Raw genomic sequence first — 17,846 nt, forward strand, 5'->3', positions numbered from 1 at the left:
TTTCAGAGGGCCATTCTCAAGGCCTTAAGCGACCTCGCTTATTCGTACGTTATATTGACAATGACGATATGAGTACACCAATTCCTGAGGATCATTAGCACTATTGCCATAACATCTAGCATAGTGTTTTCACACACACCCAGTGTGGTAATGTGATGTAATCAGGTGTAAAATGGAGCATAATGTTTCACATACGCCTAATGTTGATAATATGGTTTAAAGAAATTTAGATGTGTTTACATGCAAGATCAACACACAGTTACAGAATTTAGTTCTGGTGTCATTAGCACTGTTGCCATAACATCTAGCATAGTGTTTTCACATACACCCAGTGTGGTAATGTGATCTAGAAAAAGTGAGTTTTATTCAGGTACGAGATCGAGAATGGTCTGTCATGTCATTATAATCTGATTAGTAATCCACAAGATGCAACTAGCACTTTGAATACTAATCATAATGTTACTGAGTTTTGTTCTTTTTTTTTTTTTTTTTTTTATTGAACATTCGATCAAAATTTTTTTTGTTGAACTGGATCCTTGGCTTATTTGGACATTTAGTTAAAGTGTAAATAATGTCAGTTGTATTGAGTCTAATGTTGAGAAAACCCAATATTTTAGATACACCCGAGGACGTGTGATTGTCAGGATGGCCGTGTCGGAGATGAAAGAACATGGGGGCCTTTCCTTTGGAATTTTTGGGAAAATCCCCAATACTTTAGTCTAGACTTTTTATTGTAGCTGTACTTAAATAATAAAACTTAGAAGTAGTTGTTATGATTATGTTTATGATTTAATCCGATTATGTTTGCCCGAGATTTATGACAGTAGGCTTGGATTCGAAGTGACATATGTGGTCGCTAAACATAATATTAGTCACAGGATGGACGTTTTGTCTAAAAGATATATGACGTAGTTGTATAGCTCTCCTTAAGAAGATAGTTGACCCAAGGGGTACAGAGGGGTACATAGTAACGTACATGAGCTCAGTTCGACTTGGACATTTGACAAGGGAGTAAGCGCATTTGCTATCCTGTTGACCGTTCATTCGTTATTGAACCTAAGATTTTTGTCATTAGCATCTCGAGTATATCTAATCGTCACGGTTAATTGTCAAATTCTGTAATAGTCATATAATCACCTTGTGAATTTATTATTATATTCATTTAGTGACTAAGTAATCATTGTTATTATAATATAAGTCTTTAGGGAGAACTTATTATTGTGTAGTGAAATTGTTTATTGCTAGTGAATCCTATTCTGTAATAATAATATTTGTACCATTAACTATCATCTATATCGTATAATACCGCTCTTGCCGCGCAATTCTTTTTGTCGATTGTATTTCTCGGAGATAGCTGTGAATAGCTTCGATATCTGAGGGGGAAAAACGTTCTTACAATGACGTATTTTATGTAATTTCCTTGTATTTTTTGAAGATATATTTGAAGATTAATTTTTTTTTTTACGAACTATGATGTCTTTATGAAGAATATTCTCGCTGAAGATAACTATTCAGAATTTGAATATTTGATAAACAAAAATAAAGAATGTTCCCCTAATTTCATACGTTTCATACGATTTCTTCTTCTTCAGACAAATCTAGCTTTTAGTGTTGCAAAAATTGGAAGATTAATTTGTCTTCTTGTGAACTATGATTTTATGTTCGTTGAAGATAGTTATAAATAGCTTGGATATTCGATAAACAAAAAGATATCTATATTTTACACAATTTGTCTTCAAACAAATGTGATTTGGAACTATGATAACATAAACGAAAAAATATTGATACTTTGATTATCGAGATGGTTCATCGGATTGCCTACATTGATTAGAGCTAACACCAATTTAGCAGATCGACTATGTCCATTTTTGGAAGAAGAATTCTAGCATGCATTAGAGTAATTTTCCTACGACAAAAGTAAAATTGGGAATTAGCGACCTCGATCTCTCCAATGTATTCGATAGCTAACATTTTGCAGAAGATTGGGTATTCTCAATTTCGCTGAACAATTTCAGAGTCTTAATTTGATAGCACTCGATGTCCTCCAATTAGTATAAACCCCAAAAGAAAACTCGACATTTTTTATTACCACAACCAATCACATTTTCCCTCTATATAAACACGATATAAATGCGTAATATAATATAATATAATATTTAATATGATAACGTATAATAATAAACTATAGAGAAAAAATCATCTTTTCTATGTAATAAAATATATGCAATCGGGTACAAAAATAAGCGGACTGGTAGTGGAAATTGCTATGAATAAAGTTTCGGTAGATATGGCTATTTTCACACCAAAATGTAAATATTAATTTGTTTCGTTTATTTACTAAATAATGTATGTTCTATGAGGACATATGATAAATAAATCTTAAGTATACATGTATATGTATATATGCATAGTAACATTGTCCACTTGTTTTGGTCCCCGACTGTATAATAACAAATTTCAATTAACATTTCCTATTTAAATCCCATTATAACACGTTCATTGTATTTCAGCTTCACAATGACACCAGTTTTCACAATTCTACGAAAACCTATCGAAGAGCAATTTATCTTTCGAAGCATAACAAATTCTACAATTACGATTAATCAAGGGTCCAAATAATAGAAGCGTAACAGCATTTCTAGCTACTTGTGCCACAACTTCGATCAAAGTTTCAACTTCCTCCGTTGTTTCTTAGACTTTGTACAATCCTCTTTGTAAACAACGTTTCCCACAATTTGTCGAAATGCTTGAGCAACTATTTGTCAATGACTAAATCGTACAGAAAACTCCTGTTTACGCTTCATCTTCCAAGTTTCGACTGTTATGGACTCAGTTAACGCCGAAATGTTTCTCGACCGTTTGCAAACTCTGTAGAATGTTGACATGTCGGTGTTGGTCCACAAACAATGCCACAGGACCTCGATTAATGATCACAGTATGTAACAAACTGGTCAAAAAGATATTTATGATATGTTTTGGTCTCTTTGGTATGTAAAGTAAAAAAAGAAATAGTTTCGTAATTGATCGTAAAGCATAAAATAATTGGTTCTGTGTTTTAATATTGGTTCTGTATTTTAATATAAAAATAATGATTTTAATGCAAGTTTCATAGCAATTGTGCAATCGTATCTTGATTTTGTGCATGAATTATTGAATTTCTAGTACGGCGTTGCATTTTATGAGGTATTATGGTATCCATAGATTCTGCGAGTATTCTACAAATTACACAAATACCAGGATTTCTGAATGATGGATACCTTCTGCTCAGAGGCTTCCGTGTTTCGAGCGCCCTCACTTTAAGAATGTTACGTTAGGCTACCGAAAAAGGATTATTATATTAGAACGTTAAATGCTTAATATATTAAGAGCTAATGCAATATTTTATTTACAACTTCTTTTACGGTCAATTTATTTTATTAAATTCCGTCCATTAACATTATAGTTAAAATAAATCGAATATAAATAAAAAGATAATAGTCGAATGCACTGTTTATTTATTTATAATTTACAAATCATGGAAATTTTCTTCCAGTAATGTTATATTTATCCTAATTTTATCTATTATCTCACTGCTAGGACTTTAGTGAATTACATTTTTTAACATATCTTTTAATCTTAATTTTTCAATCTTTCATTCAAGGACAAGTGTAACTAAGAGTTTTCGAAGATGATAATGGATTAACAATTATATTGTTAAAGAGACATAGCGATGAGTTAGATACACACGACATCGAGATTTAATTTCTAACAAGGTCGTCGTACGATACAATAGCTGCCAGTAACTCTATTGCCCAAAAGGGACAGATTTAACAATAGAGCAAATATATTGAAACCCTGCGATGTAAATTACAGGATAGCCTGTACGTGATCGTATCAATCACCTGGTCCATTAACGTTGTCCAGAGACTTTCCCATTCAATGTACAACATTGGCACACGTCGAACACGAGTATGTCTGGAACACTGTTTAGATAAAGATATATTTTATGCGCGTGATTTATGAGGATCAACACACAGGTGTTGAAACTGCGATAGCCTGCAATAAAATTGAGGGCAATGTTTTTAAAATTTACTGTTACATTTCGTCGGACACGTTCAAAGCGTTACATGCAATAACGTGAAAATAAAAATATGGCCAGATAAAGAAGGGAAAGTTTTTTCATAAAAGTTTCTTACGTAAACCAGAGGGGCAGGTAAGACTGAAAGTTGAGCAATTTTGACCTGTTAGGAAGTCAAGTCAGTTGGTTTGGAAGTAGAGTTAACCAAATGAGCGAAACTTATTTTCGTAAGTAAACCCTATTCTCCTTCTCCTTTCAGTCTTTCGTCCCAAGTCTTTCGTTTTAATGCGAGCTACGCACGAAGCGTCTCGTTTCTTAAAGAAATTTCTGCCTTTCCGTGTTCTTCCCTTTCCCTGCAAACATCTAAATTAATCCTTCCCAAAAGAATTCCCCGTACGTCGTGCCCATTTTGTCGTGTCCTGCTTCGATAAACTAAGACTACCGTGTAATAATAATAAATATGTAGACATTTAAGACTGACACAAAACGGGTCATTTCCTGTTAGCCCAGATTTGATTACGTAATATTAAAACAAAGGAACGTGTATATTAATTGAATGAAAAACTCGAATAAGGCTTCAAAGCACGTTTGCCATATATTGGGAAAAAGCGATTTTTAAGATACATTGTTGCAGGAGTTTAAGATACTTATCGTGCTTCTTGTGTTTAACATTAAATCGCCTCCTCACGAAGTATCTGCAACCTGTGGATATTAGAATGGTCAACGAAGATTGTAGAAGTACTTAATAATACTTTACTGTTAATTCAACTTTAACAAAAATCTACTATAGAACCTTATTCGAGGTTTCCGTACAATTTAAATCTTTTCGCTATTCTTGAAAATCCTCGATATATTTATTAAAGGTTCTTAGAAATAACAAACTTTTCTACACTGTTTTATATCTTTCTTACATAAACAAATAAATAAACAAAATTAAGAATCCTTCTGCGAATAAATAGCACAACTGACAATGAGTTTAAAATGTTGTAAATCAATATATTCAGAATAACGTAGTTCTTTACATATTTATAATATTTTTATCTATAATATTTTAATTATTTATATTATTATAAAATAAATTGTTTATAATATTTTACGGGTATAATCTATTAAGAATAGCAAAATACAGGTAAATTCTTCATTCCAGTAATTTTTGGCCAAGCCTAGAAAAAAGACCTGAAACATTCGTAGCCTGAGAAACGACATCAAAGGACGTATATTCGACCAAATTTGATGTAACTCATTCCGACATTCGGTGATTACGTCCACTAGCGCTTTTGGGGGAAACGAGACAAATTTCCTGACCACATTTCATGACAGTGACTCTCCCTCTAATAATATCCTTGCTCGAACACGATTTAAGGATATAAAGAAAGACAGAGAAATGAAAAATAAATAAACCTCTATTTCTTACTTCGAAAAGAATGTGATAAATTACCGGGGAAAAATTTTACAATCAAATATACTATTTTATCGGATGCAAAGAATGTGGTAAAAATGAAAAAGAAGTGGGAACAAACAAAAAAATTGAGCAATAGGAGATAAATTACAGTGCTGGCGATGACAAAATAGAAGCTTTGTTCCTTATATTGGTAGAAGCAAACCGAATTTTAGTAGTATATTTCACAGTGGAGCTATCCATTCTGGAAACGTCGATGCTTCATCGATTGTACGATAGAATAAAAATGAAAAGAAAATAGAAACAAGAGGGAAGGCGATTAGGAAAGGAAATCATCGTGCTCGAGATGATAAAATGGAAGTTCCGCTTCTTAGTTCGATAATAGCATCCCCTTCGAGGTAATCGCCTTTGTTCTTGGACCCTGAGTAAGTTGAATAGCGTTCCTTATCGAAGATCTTATTCTTGCTATACTTTTGCCATACCAGTGCTATACCATTCTATCGAATAAATCGAAAAGGAAGGTCTTCAAAGGAAAATAAAAACCAGTCTACGTCAAATCTAGATTCATTTTTTACCGGACTGCCTTTGAGAGATCGTGGAAACACACCGAGGAATATGTCAAAGAACAGACTAATTAGTCTGGTGTTACCATTCTTTGGGATGGCAATTATTCCACTAATAACCTTTCTTCTTACCGTAATTAGCTCGTTATTAAACAATGCTCGTTTTAGTGCGTCGTATCAAGTTGTCGTGAAAGTGTAATTACGATGAATGCATTCGTGACATAATTCGGTGGAATATCGTTTTCTTCCTAACGTATTGTCAAAAGAAAAGAAAGAAACTCGACAAAGTCGAAAAAATGTCAGTTTCAAATTGCCTCGTAACCGTTTTTACCTCCATCTTCCAATCTCTCTCTCTCTCTCCTCTCCCCCCTCTCTCTCCCCTCTCGCTCTCTCTCTTTCTCAGGAAATTTTTTTTCATTGACTCCTTTCTGTTTTGCCATTCACAAAGAAATTTCTTCACTATAAATAAAGAAGCCGTATTTTAATGCGAGCTGAACGTAATTTCATGTATAAAGCTATTGAGTTCCATTGAAATATTGTACGTTAAATCACAGTAAAGCAAAATTTTTTGAAAGCATGATTCTGGTCTGCAAAGAGACTGAGAAAGCGATACAGTTGCGCTGCTTATCCTCAAAGTAGATGTAGATCCTCAAAGTACAAGAAATGGTACCTAACATGCATAAAAGGAAAATCTAGAGGAAAATGGTATAAGTGTATTTACTTTATCTACATATATCACTATCCTATACTACTATACATGTATATGTGTACAGTATTGCGATTTGATGTTTGGAACTATAGAAATCTTTTCAAAGTTTGAAAGTTTAAGTTTATCTACAATTTCCTCGAGTTAAAGATTTTGCCATTTTCTTCACTTTTCTTCTGTGTCTTTAAGTTACTTATTAACCTTGCTTTTGTAATAGAAATTATAGTTGTGATTCAACAGAGACAAAACATATTCGCACTAAAATTTAGTCTGAACTCCAATTTCAGATTCAATTCTCCAAACACAAATTGAGTTACTCACCAGCATGTTACAACAATGAAGAGGCAACGTTTATTTACTTACGCAACTATTAAAGAAATCATGAGGCAAGAAATTAATAAGATGGTGATTAGAACAGAAGTTCCAGAAGCTAGTCTTCTCTCTGCCAACACTTGGGAACGATGATCGCTAATGATGTCTGCGTGTTGGTATTGAATTTCCAGATTGCTCGTTGCATGCCACAATCTTTCGTGCTATGTCAAATATTAACTCAACACGCGAACCTTTAACGCAGGAACACGCGCTGCAAGGTAAATCAATTCGATTTGGCAAAATCAGCCGAATTCTATGATAAATTTCCAGCAATAATTTTCCAACGATGAGAAGAGATTAAAAGATAAAACTACTTACTTTCAGTACTAAAATTTTCAATCTTGCAAAACATGACAGATTTTAGATATTTTAAAAATATCACAATTACTAAAATAAAAATATTCAAACAATCGAAGCCTTTCATATAATTTCTCATTTTCTCCTTTATATCTGAAAGCAAACGAAACGATTCGACAGCTTAACACAAAACAGCGTTTCATTGAAACGATAGAAGCGCACGTATTGATTTTACATTCGATTTTTAATCATCGTCATAACACGCACACCACAAATCCCAATAAATGGAATGCAAATACTAAATCACGCAAAAAAGAACAGCTGTTTCATGCAACTGCCAGAGATACAAACGATAGAAAGAGAACAGAAGGGATTAACAGGGTTGCAGTAAAACTCAAACGATAGCCGATTTTCAAATAGGAAATTGATACATTCCGCGCATTCTTCGTTGTATTATACTGCCAAAGATCCAATGTTGCCGATTTAATTGATATTTGAAAATTTTTTTCACGTGCCGAAATTCACATCAAACAAGTGAAAAAAATGTTCGAAATATTTTATGGCATATGTTGCAAATTAATAACAATTTCAATTTTCGGCTATTAGATATTTATCAAAATTTCTCTTCGATAGAAATTTGGTAGTTTCAGACAACTCAAAAGGAAACAGGTCACGTTGACTTCTGAATTACCACGAGAATGTTCTGCGAGATAGCATTCGACTTACAGTCCAGTTAGCATTTATATGCCGTAATTATTAACGGCGCATAAACTTGCTGCAGGTTCTCTGTTATTCAGTAGCAACGTTTACCGCACGACCTCTCCACAGGTTACACATTGAGCCACGCGTATCGTGTAATAATTAAGCGTGAAATTAGCGGTGAGTATGAAGGCGCTGAGAACTATCTTGGGTATCACTCATAGTTGCTGTTTGTGGTTTGAGGAATTACTTCAGTTTTGAATAATATATTATATTTGGAGATGTAGCGATACAATAGATGTAAAGACAGAATAGAGAATGCTCACAATATTAATAAAATATTATTACGTACACTAACAATATATTAATAATTACAGTATATTAATGATTTTCAAAAGATTGACATTATAATTTTCTGCCTTTTCAATTTGGTGAATTGTCGTAGTCTGAAATGATATATTTAGAGAATTAAAGGTATAGATAATAAACATAATACAATTGAGGAATAAAAATATCTGAATAAAATATCAATAAGGTATTATTTTATATGAATAATTACAAAAACATTGATATCACAATTTTCTATTCTTTCTGCCTTCCTATCTTTCCGTTTAATTTATTGAAAAATAAAAACGGAAGGAAATCTATATTTTGAAATGGAGAAAATAGATGAAACAGTAACAATCGCAAATTACAACATATCCGTCGATATACATCGAACGTGATATCTGCCCTTAAACGGGAAATCGAAAACTCGAATGTTTTATCTGAGCTTCGTGGATTATACACGAATAACATTCAACACAAAAGTTGGAACGGTGGCGAGTGTACTAAGCGCAAACAAATTGGAGGCTAGAAAGTGCTATTGCAACGTTAGAGAGATGTGGAGATAAAAGGATACCGCCATCCTAGATTAAACCAATTTTCGATACTCTGCATCATCGTAGAAAAAAGGGGGAGGGATGGAGGAACAAGGAAATAAAAGAGATTTTATTCACATCAGGGGAAATAAATCCCGGTTTTCGCGATTGAACAGACTGATTCACGAAATAAATTGTATCAAATTTCATTTATCATAGACTACGATTTTGGTTGAAAGAGAAACTCAGTTTGGTCACGTTTCGACTATAGCTTTCGTTTCATTGTTATTTCGTTAAACTGGATATTTCTCGGGAGAATATGAAATAAAAATGAAATATCCTAGATATTCCATTGTGTCTTCTCAAAATTACAATACCTTTAATTTCCGATGGAAAATTTTGTCTAGAAAATTTATTCTATGCTGGTTATAACATTGTTCGAGGAAAGTTTTAAGAGCTAAGCAACAAAATGTAAGTTTGTTTCTTGACTGTACACTCTTAAGAATTACATGAATTTCGAGCTCTTAAGTATAGTAATAAGTTCTAGAGTGTATCTTTCGAAACTGTAGAAACTATTTAAGCGTATTCCCAGGCATTGTACGATATAGCGTAACAAAATTTTCATCCAATATTTTTCAAAAACCAGTTGATAAACTTTTAACTTATCGTATAGATTATAGATTATCCCTATGGTTCATTCATTATGAAAATGATTTATGATACAGTTCTTGAAAGAATATGCGACACGTATTTTTCTTTACGTGCTTTCTTGTTATTAGAAAATTATTAGAAATTATTAGAAAAACAGTTGATCTATAGCAATTTCTCGTTTTTAAACAAGAAATTCAGCCATGAACTGCACAAATTATTTAAAACAATACATTAGAATTTTGATTTCTAACATAACAAAAATTATTACATTTGTGTCCGTTTTAACTCCATGTGAAACAAAAACATTAAGCTTGTGTGATCTTAAAAAAATTGTAAGAATTCCAAGAATCGATGAAAAAGTTCTACTTTAAGATAAGAAGCTGGATCAAAGAAAAGTCCAAAGATCTTTCTAATGATTTTCTTTAACATCGTTTCAATCCATTAAGTTGTCCGTGTTATGGAATAATCCATTTTTCTAAAATAGAGATTTCTATTAAATAATATAGAAAGTGTTTATTTGCGTTCAATTAATCCGCTGATATGAAAGTTTCATGAAACGCCAGTCTAATATAAGGATGTCGTTCGAACTCAACTACGCAAGTTCCGTATAATAATTTTGCTCGACAAACAGACAACCCTCGTTGTAGTTCGATCTTACATGTTAAACAACATAATGTGGTATCTGCCTTATGCGAGACTCGATTCCCTTATCGTCTTCAGTGTAATATTAATTCTGAGGTTGTGTGAAAGTTGTACAACACTGACAAAATAGCTTTCAATAGATGTAGTATGCATAAGCATTAATCTAAACCACTATAGAATAAATCAAAATTAATATGAAAAACCTCGACAGGAGCAAATTGTACTGTGATATTTTGGCTAACTAACGTGAGGCTACTGTAGCAGCTCCTTGTCTAATTTCTATTTAAATTAGACAGTGGATATTTATGTAAATTTATATTTCGTTAAAAAAAAAAATTAAGGAGGTGGTAACCTAAATTAAATTAAATATAGATTTGTTAATTTAAAATATAGAAATTAAATATAGATTGTTTAATTTAATTAATTTGATATTTAAATATAGACTTGTTTCGCTCCCTATATATTACAACTGATAATTTGGATTATTTTACGTATTTACATATTATAAATTCTATTAGGTTGTCCGAAAAGTATCTTTCTTTCACAAACGTGTTTTTTACAACAGTGCACCTTCAACAAATGGGAAACCAAGTCTGTGAAATGTCGCGGTGTTTATTTCAACAGAACAAAATGGATCGTATGTAATTCGACAAAATAATATAAAACAAAAAACGTTGTACGTCTATTATTTTCTCATAAAACGAAAGAAACTTTTCGGACAACCTAATGTATACTTTTGCACGGTTGAATTTCCTATAAATGCATAAACGTCCGCAGTCTAATATTGCCGTAGTAAAAGAAAGATTTTCAAAAAATGGCAATCTCCATCGTAAAATCAATGATTCGTTTAATTAAACATCGAAATCAACGCAATGAAATCCAAATGGACAGCTTCTTTCACGGAATGTCGGTATTCGGTAATAGGATTTACGCGAAGCTCTGCATAATCGGCTTTAGGTATTCGTGAAGAAGCGCAACACGAGTCATGTTAATCTGGCCAAGCAACGAATGTCTTCGAGCCGCTACGTGTCGATTCACGTACTCGTAACTGGATATCGAATCAGCCGTTTCCAATACTCCTCCCATTTACGCGAGAAAAACCAATTCGATTCCGTACCCTCTTGCTTCGATTTACATCTGTTGCGCCATCACAGATGGTTTCTTCCCGTAGGCATTTTGCAATGTGAGCAGCTATTTTACGTAACCGGTAAGCCAATTCTTACATCGGATTTATCATTACAAACGGGGTTGCGTTTTATTGAAATGCTTTCAGAAAGAATGCCGCCATTGTGAACGTTAGGATTGCGTTAGCAAAGGAATGTACGGAAATCCGAGTGTAAATATTGAAAAATAGGCATATGACTGAGTTTAAGTAGAAAAATATAAGAAACATGAAAAGTTAAACGGATATTATATTATTGTATTTATCATTAGATTATTTTGTTCAAGTATATATTTATTATGATTTATTATCTTATTCGAGTATCAGTTATTTACCAGTATTTATGAAAATATGAATTTGCATAAATATTCCTAGTCTAGTTATAAACGTTTGAAACTAATCTCTTCTACTAGGAATTGAAGAAAAATAATTTCAATTTTGACTCTCCTGCGAACAGCTTTTTTTCTGTTTTTAGATGTAAGAATGTTCAAATAATTCAATTTGATTTCTCAATATTTACACAAAAATATTACAAATTATTAAATAAAATATTCTTAACATTATTAAATTTTTGCTATACATGATATAAATGTATAAACAATAAGATACAATATTATCGCGAAAGTTTATGATTTTATCGATCATGATATTGACATGAAGTTACGATTGAAAGGCACCAGCTATACCAACATGCGTTTCAATCGTTCAGAAAGGAATTTATAAGTCTCCTAATCAACTCGATAGAGGAGAAATTAGTTCCAATGAATGCACAGAGGAAACAGGAACGTTTGAGATACCTCGATAAAATGGTCCATTAAAAGCTTGATGACAGGCCAAAAACAAAATAAATACTTGCTTCGGTTGTTTTATCAAGATCGATCTTACCATAATTATTTCATCACTACAAACATGCAAGTGATGATAAAATGATTATCAAAGACAGTTTTTCTACAACATGGAACAAACTGTATCGATTAGTTTCCATTCTGGTGCACTTCGGAGCGTGGGAACAAATGAGAAAATTATGCAGCCGATCTCTTAGGGTCCCATTGATCAGGGTAATTACTTTTAAGAAACTCTTGAGTGGTATAATTAAGCTGCAGAACAATAGAGAAACACTTAACGCGTATAATTACTGTAATTATGCAAACGCGACAGGAAGAAAAATCACTGCTTCCTATTTAGGAATTACTTACCATAGCTGTGTTAAGATAATTCTCTTTCACTCTTCTCCGTTTAAAAATCTTTTAAAAATTATATAAATCTCTGAAGCTTTTAAAACAACATCGGAAGTAGCAAAAAAAAGTACAAGTAATAATTAAACTGTGGATGCTTATCCATTTACGAGAAGTTTAGTACTATAATAAAAAGACTAGTTGGGTCACCAAAATTTATTTACGAATCAGCAAAAAATATTATTTTCGCTAACAAGGCTAATTAGTATAAGTTTATGCTACATTGGCATTAATACAGCTGACAAGAATTACTTGCAGACTTTTAAAGAGATAAATATGTATTTAATTAAAATAATAATAGATTATTTTCCAGAGATTATTTTCAAAGTATGAAAAACATGATAAGGGGCTCGCATTTTCTATCTTTCACAGAATAGTAACTTTATAATTTGTTGAGGTTGACTGATAGAAGAACGAGTGGATGAATTTGTAATAGAAAAATATATTGAAATAAGTATTGCTATAAGTGCAAGTATAAATATAAGTATAGTGTATGCTGATCCAGATCCTCACTCTTACAGTGTTACACTACAATAGAAGAAGGGCTATGATAGAGAGCACGTTCATATATCTATAGCAAAGGACATTACCAAAAAGTTAACCTTGGTGTGTAGCTCTAGCTGAAGGCTACAAGAAGCACAAATAGAAATCTTCTTATAGCTTTTTTGTTTCTAAACCTTGTAATCCAAAACAAAATTTATATTCAAGGTCAAAATAATATGAACCTCTCCTTATTTCGAATTTTTTTGTTTCACTAAATTCTATTCTCTTCGTAACAGCGGTCTTCGGGTCACGAATATACGAAAGAAAAAGTGTAGTTTTTTTTTGAAATAATTATTTTAACAAAATTCAATATATCATCAATAAGGCGTAAAAGAAAACTATATTTCTATTTAAATTTGGGATTAAATATTCGTTTTGTTGTATATGTAAAACATATAGGTAACATTAGAGAGAGGAAGTTTCATAGGCAAACCAATATTAATTAAGTTAAATTAGCATAGCAATTTCCAGCAACTCCGAGCGACATAAAATTCGAAAAATGAATAAAAATGGACTTCGCATATCTTTTCCGCGTGGCCGTCTTATATCAAAGGATGAAATTTTTCTTTAGTTACGTTCATAAAAATTCGCAGCTTAATAATAAGGATATAAATATAACTTATAAAAGTCATTGTTAACCATAGTTCTAAACTGGCGAAGCGCGCCTTCGAAAGTTCGTTAGGAACAAAAAGTATTTATAATTCAGGGAGAAAGCATTCCTCAGGCTTCTGTCCAAACATTTTCTTTACCCCGCACCCAACCAACATAAACTCGTAAACTTTGGTTTCGGAAGCACCCTATATAATGCAACCTTTTCCCTCGAGTACTCTCAAAGGACACATGATAGTCCTCGGGCTTCTATTCGCATTAGCGTGAAGCCGCGCAACAAAACTCGCCTCTTCTTATCGCTATACACCTGGCGCTTCTAAATGCACCTTCACCGCGTAATAATCGATATTGATGGGTAAACTGAAGATTTTTATGCAAATTGATATTTTTCACAATATAGATAAGAAAATAGAACCTCAATACAAAAGTAATTTTAGCTATCAATTACGTTCATATAATAAAAAGCACTATACTTTTGATACTTCGTACATTTTGTCATTTCTCTTTTTTTATTTATTAAGCCCAAGAGTTGTGTGGCTCCACATTATTTTCCACGTAAAATTCTTCTTTGTTGTAAATTTACTATTTCTCGAGTTACACGAGATTCTAAATGTTAATAAAAAGCCGAAATTTTGAAGATTACATCTTTTTAGAAAATAGTATACGCGCAAAGACGCTTCTGTTACGACCGTTCGCGGAGAAACGCGATCGCGAGAAAAACGCGTCAGCGAGAGACGTAAATTCTCGCTACGATTTTGATAATCGACGCCGCGAATTAGTCGTTCCTCTGTTTCGATTAGGATAACAGAGATAGTTCAAATGATTTTAACGCTGAATTAACAGAGTTAATATAAACTTGTATATTTAACAATATTTAAACTTATAATGAAAACGTCACAAATGATTTAACGATGATACAATTAGTTTGTTACAGTAATTCGACCTAACTTTATGATATTTCTCGATGTATTCGCTAAACTAAGCGACTTTAATTTTATTCGTCTGAACTTCTCGATGCATTCCGTTTGAATCCTCAAATGATACTGATTGCCCTTCGAATATTTCTTTGCCTTCTCTGGGAGACGACCCCCACCACGCTCGGGTCACTCCACCGTTCGCGCCTAAGATCATGTAACGTAAAGCACATCAGGGACCAGGCCGCACGCCGAGAACAAAATGACAACCAAATGTCTACACATCCTTGCCGCGTACCCTCAATATTCTTAAGGACCCAGCATAAAACCATTTTCATAGTTAAGGTCCTTCAGGCCAAAAACAAGCGTTCTTTATATTTTTTCCTACTACGGGAAGATACGGGAAAGTCAGTTTTTCTCACATTCGGTATCTTCCGTTAGCAACTTTCTCTCAAGGGCGGTTAGCACCCTTCCTCACCCACCAGCCTAGAAAATCAGCCAATTGATATCGAAGTCTATTTCCCTCACTCTCCTAATGAAAACTTATCCTTAACAAATCAGCTCTTTTCGTGTCCTTAGACCCACCCATCACTAGCTTTCCTCCGCCACAACATCGTCACTAAACTTTACTGATTCTCTAACTTTCGAACAGTCAACATCTTTTTACCGCGTTTCTACCCTTAGATCTATATAAAGTGTAATTTATACGTGCCAACTCAGTATATACTAAATTGTAATTATTAAGTCCATAATAAAGTGTGATAAGAAAGTTAATAGTTGTGTTTCAGCTCAACCTTCTTATATTTTTATAATCTGAGTTGTGACTTGTGATTTTACGTGGCAATCACGTATGCCACCTTCTTTGTGTAGATAAAATAAAGGACCGAAGGCGAATCGACGTTTCTAGAACTCGCTGCTTGATGACAACCATGCGCTTATCGCTACATTGTATATATTTCGCCGGTCATATAAGACGATCTGTCTACGACATTGTAGTACCACGAGCGACGGTTAGGAACACGGCCTATAGTAAGCCTCGGGACATAACAGCTTCAGTATCCGATACATAGGATAAAAATCCTATGTTTAGTAGAGGGCACAGTTTGTTTCTTCCTAATAATTCTTATATTCCCTTAGAATTGATTTAATAAAGAATTTTTTATAAAAACAAAAATTCTCAACTTGCCAATGAGTTTGTGGAAGAATTACGTCAAAGACAAAAATTACCGAAACTTTCCTTACTTACGCGTATTTCATTCGAAACATCGAACTGTCAGGAATTTATTTAGAAAATGATTTCCCGTTGTCGGAAAATAATTTAAAATTAATCAAAAGGTTGAAATTGTCTGTCCATGTTTTGAATATAATTGCCTCTGGCTGATCGCCGGTCCCTTCGAAACGAAAGAGACGGGAATGTTACTTGTTTCATGGATATTTTACCAACTGAAGGAAAAAGATTAGTTAAAATTCCTGCTGTACGTTAAAATTCAATCTACGTAACGTTTTTTAAACTGTTTCCAGCCTTTTGTAACATTTAAATTTTTCCTGTGTACCAGTTATTTAATCGTTTCTGTCTTGTTTTCGTTACGTTACGTTTTTTTAACAGGAAACTGAGAAATTGGATAGAATGCTGTTGTTTAGAAGATATTTCACGTAGATATAATGATTCTGTTCAAAACTTAGAAATTAACATAACGAATATTAATAATTTCACGAAGAAAACTGAATTGTAAAATATTTTCCAAATAAATTATTCAACCCCAAAAATTAATTGTGAAACAGAAATGGTTTCGCTATTTCAGATGGTATATATAATATTTGGAAATTGAAATAATTAATATCAGTAATTTAAAAAAATAAGCTGCAAAATATTTTTATGAAAAAATGATTTAAACTTAGCCATTAATCTTAAGGCAGAAATAATTTCGTTGCCTTATAATCAATAGAGGAAAGCAGTATTTTCTTCACATTGTGATTTTAGGATACTTCGACCCTTTCTTTTACCTTTATTATTAATATTGACCCGTAGTTTATCAATTGATATCCGTGGTCCTATGAAAATGTCTTCGTTGAAAAACGACAAGGCCATCTAGACACTGGTCAAAGTATTTTGCCTATCTTACGCTCAGAACCTTTCATATTTTTGTGATCGTAAATACAAGCGTCTACATGTGTGGAAATCTACGGTTGAAATTCCACCAGGAATAAATAATGATAAGTCATAGCCAACTTCTTCATCCTCTACTTCGAATACGAGAAATGTATCCCAAAGAGCGGAAAGGCAGTGCACGAAAAATTTATGGCAAAGGAGGCTGATTGAGTGAGAGGAAAATTCTACGACGAAGGGAAATGAAAAAGAAATAAATTTCTACATGAAATTTCTGACACTTTGATATTACTAGAAAATAGAGAATAAAGGAGAAACAAAAGAGATCATTTATCAAATAATAATGCAAAATAGAAATTGTATATTAATTATAGTTATGACAAGTAAACCTACTAACTTCATATTAATTGTAATTGTAATAAGTTAATTACAATTATCTCAATTAAAGAAAGAAAAATGATTATCATACAGGAATGATATTTCTAAAAAGAAGAGAAAATTTGTACAGGATTCTCAATATAATATTTGCAGTCTTAACGAGGTCTCTAATCATTAGCACATGGAAATGGCAAATCCTTCTTTGAAATATCTTTGATACTCTGTAGCAGATAAACAGTTTCTTCGTATATGGTTATACCGTAGTTTTCAACTTCCTTTCAAAATTGGCGCCATTGAAAGTTGCAAGCGCGCAGCTTGATCCCCGTGATCCGGTTAAACGCCACGACTTGCTAATTAATCGAAAACCAATGCTAGCAGCAGCTAAGCATAGCAAAAGATGTACACGAGCTGCAAACTTTGTGAAAGCGCATACACCAAACGGCCACGTTAATAGCCTCCACGTTCGCGGATCTAAATAATTTCTCGATCAGATGAGAGCCAACTATGAATATGGCTTCATGAGTTCTTAACGAAGAAGAAAGTTTCGACTGAATAATAGTTCTCGTCGTCATAAGTCGACGAAGACCTAATTTTACACAGAATTATCACTAACCAAACTTCCTGTGGAATTATATTCAAACAATGGAATATT

The 17,846-nt window shown here is 32.9% G+C and overlaps 1 protein-coding gene across 1 annotated transcript in view; it reads left to right on the forward strand.

Annotated features, from left to right (window-relative positions):
- Positions 1-17,846, forward strand: part of Glurb (metabotropic glutamate receptor B) — a 306,906-nt gene that overhangs the window by 209,833 nt on the left and 79,227 nt on the right. The window lies entirely within an intron of this gene.

This window comes from Bombus fervidus, chromosome 10, assembly GCF_041682495.2.
Source record: "Bombus fervidus isolate BK054 chromosome 10, iyBomFerv1, whole genome shotgun sequence".
NCBI lineage: Eukaryota > Metazoa > Arthropoda > Insecta > Hymenoptera > Apidae > Bombus > Bombus fervidus.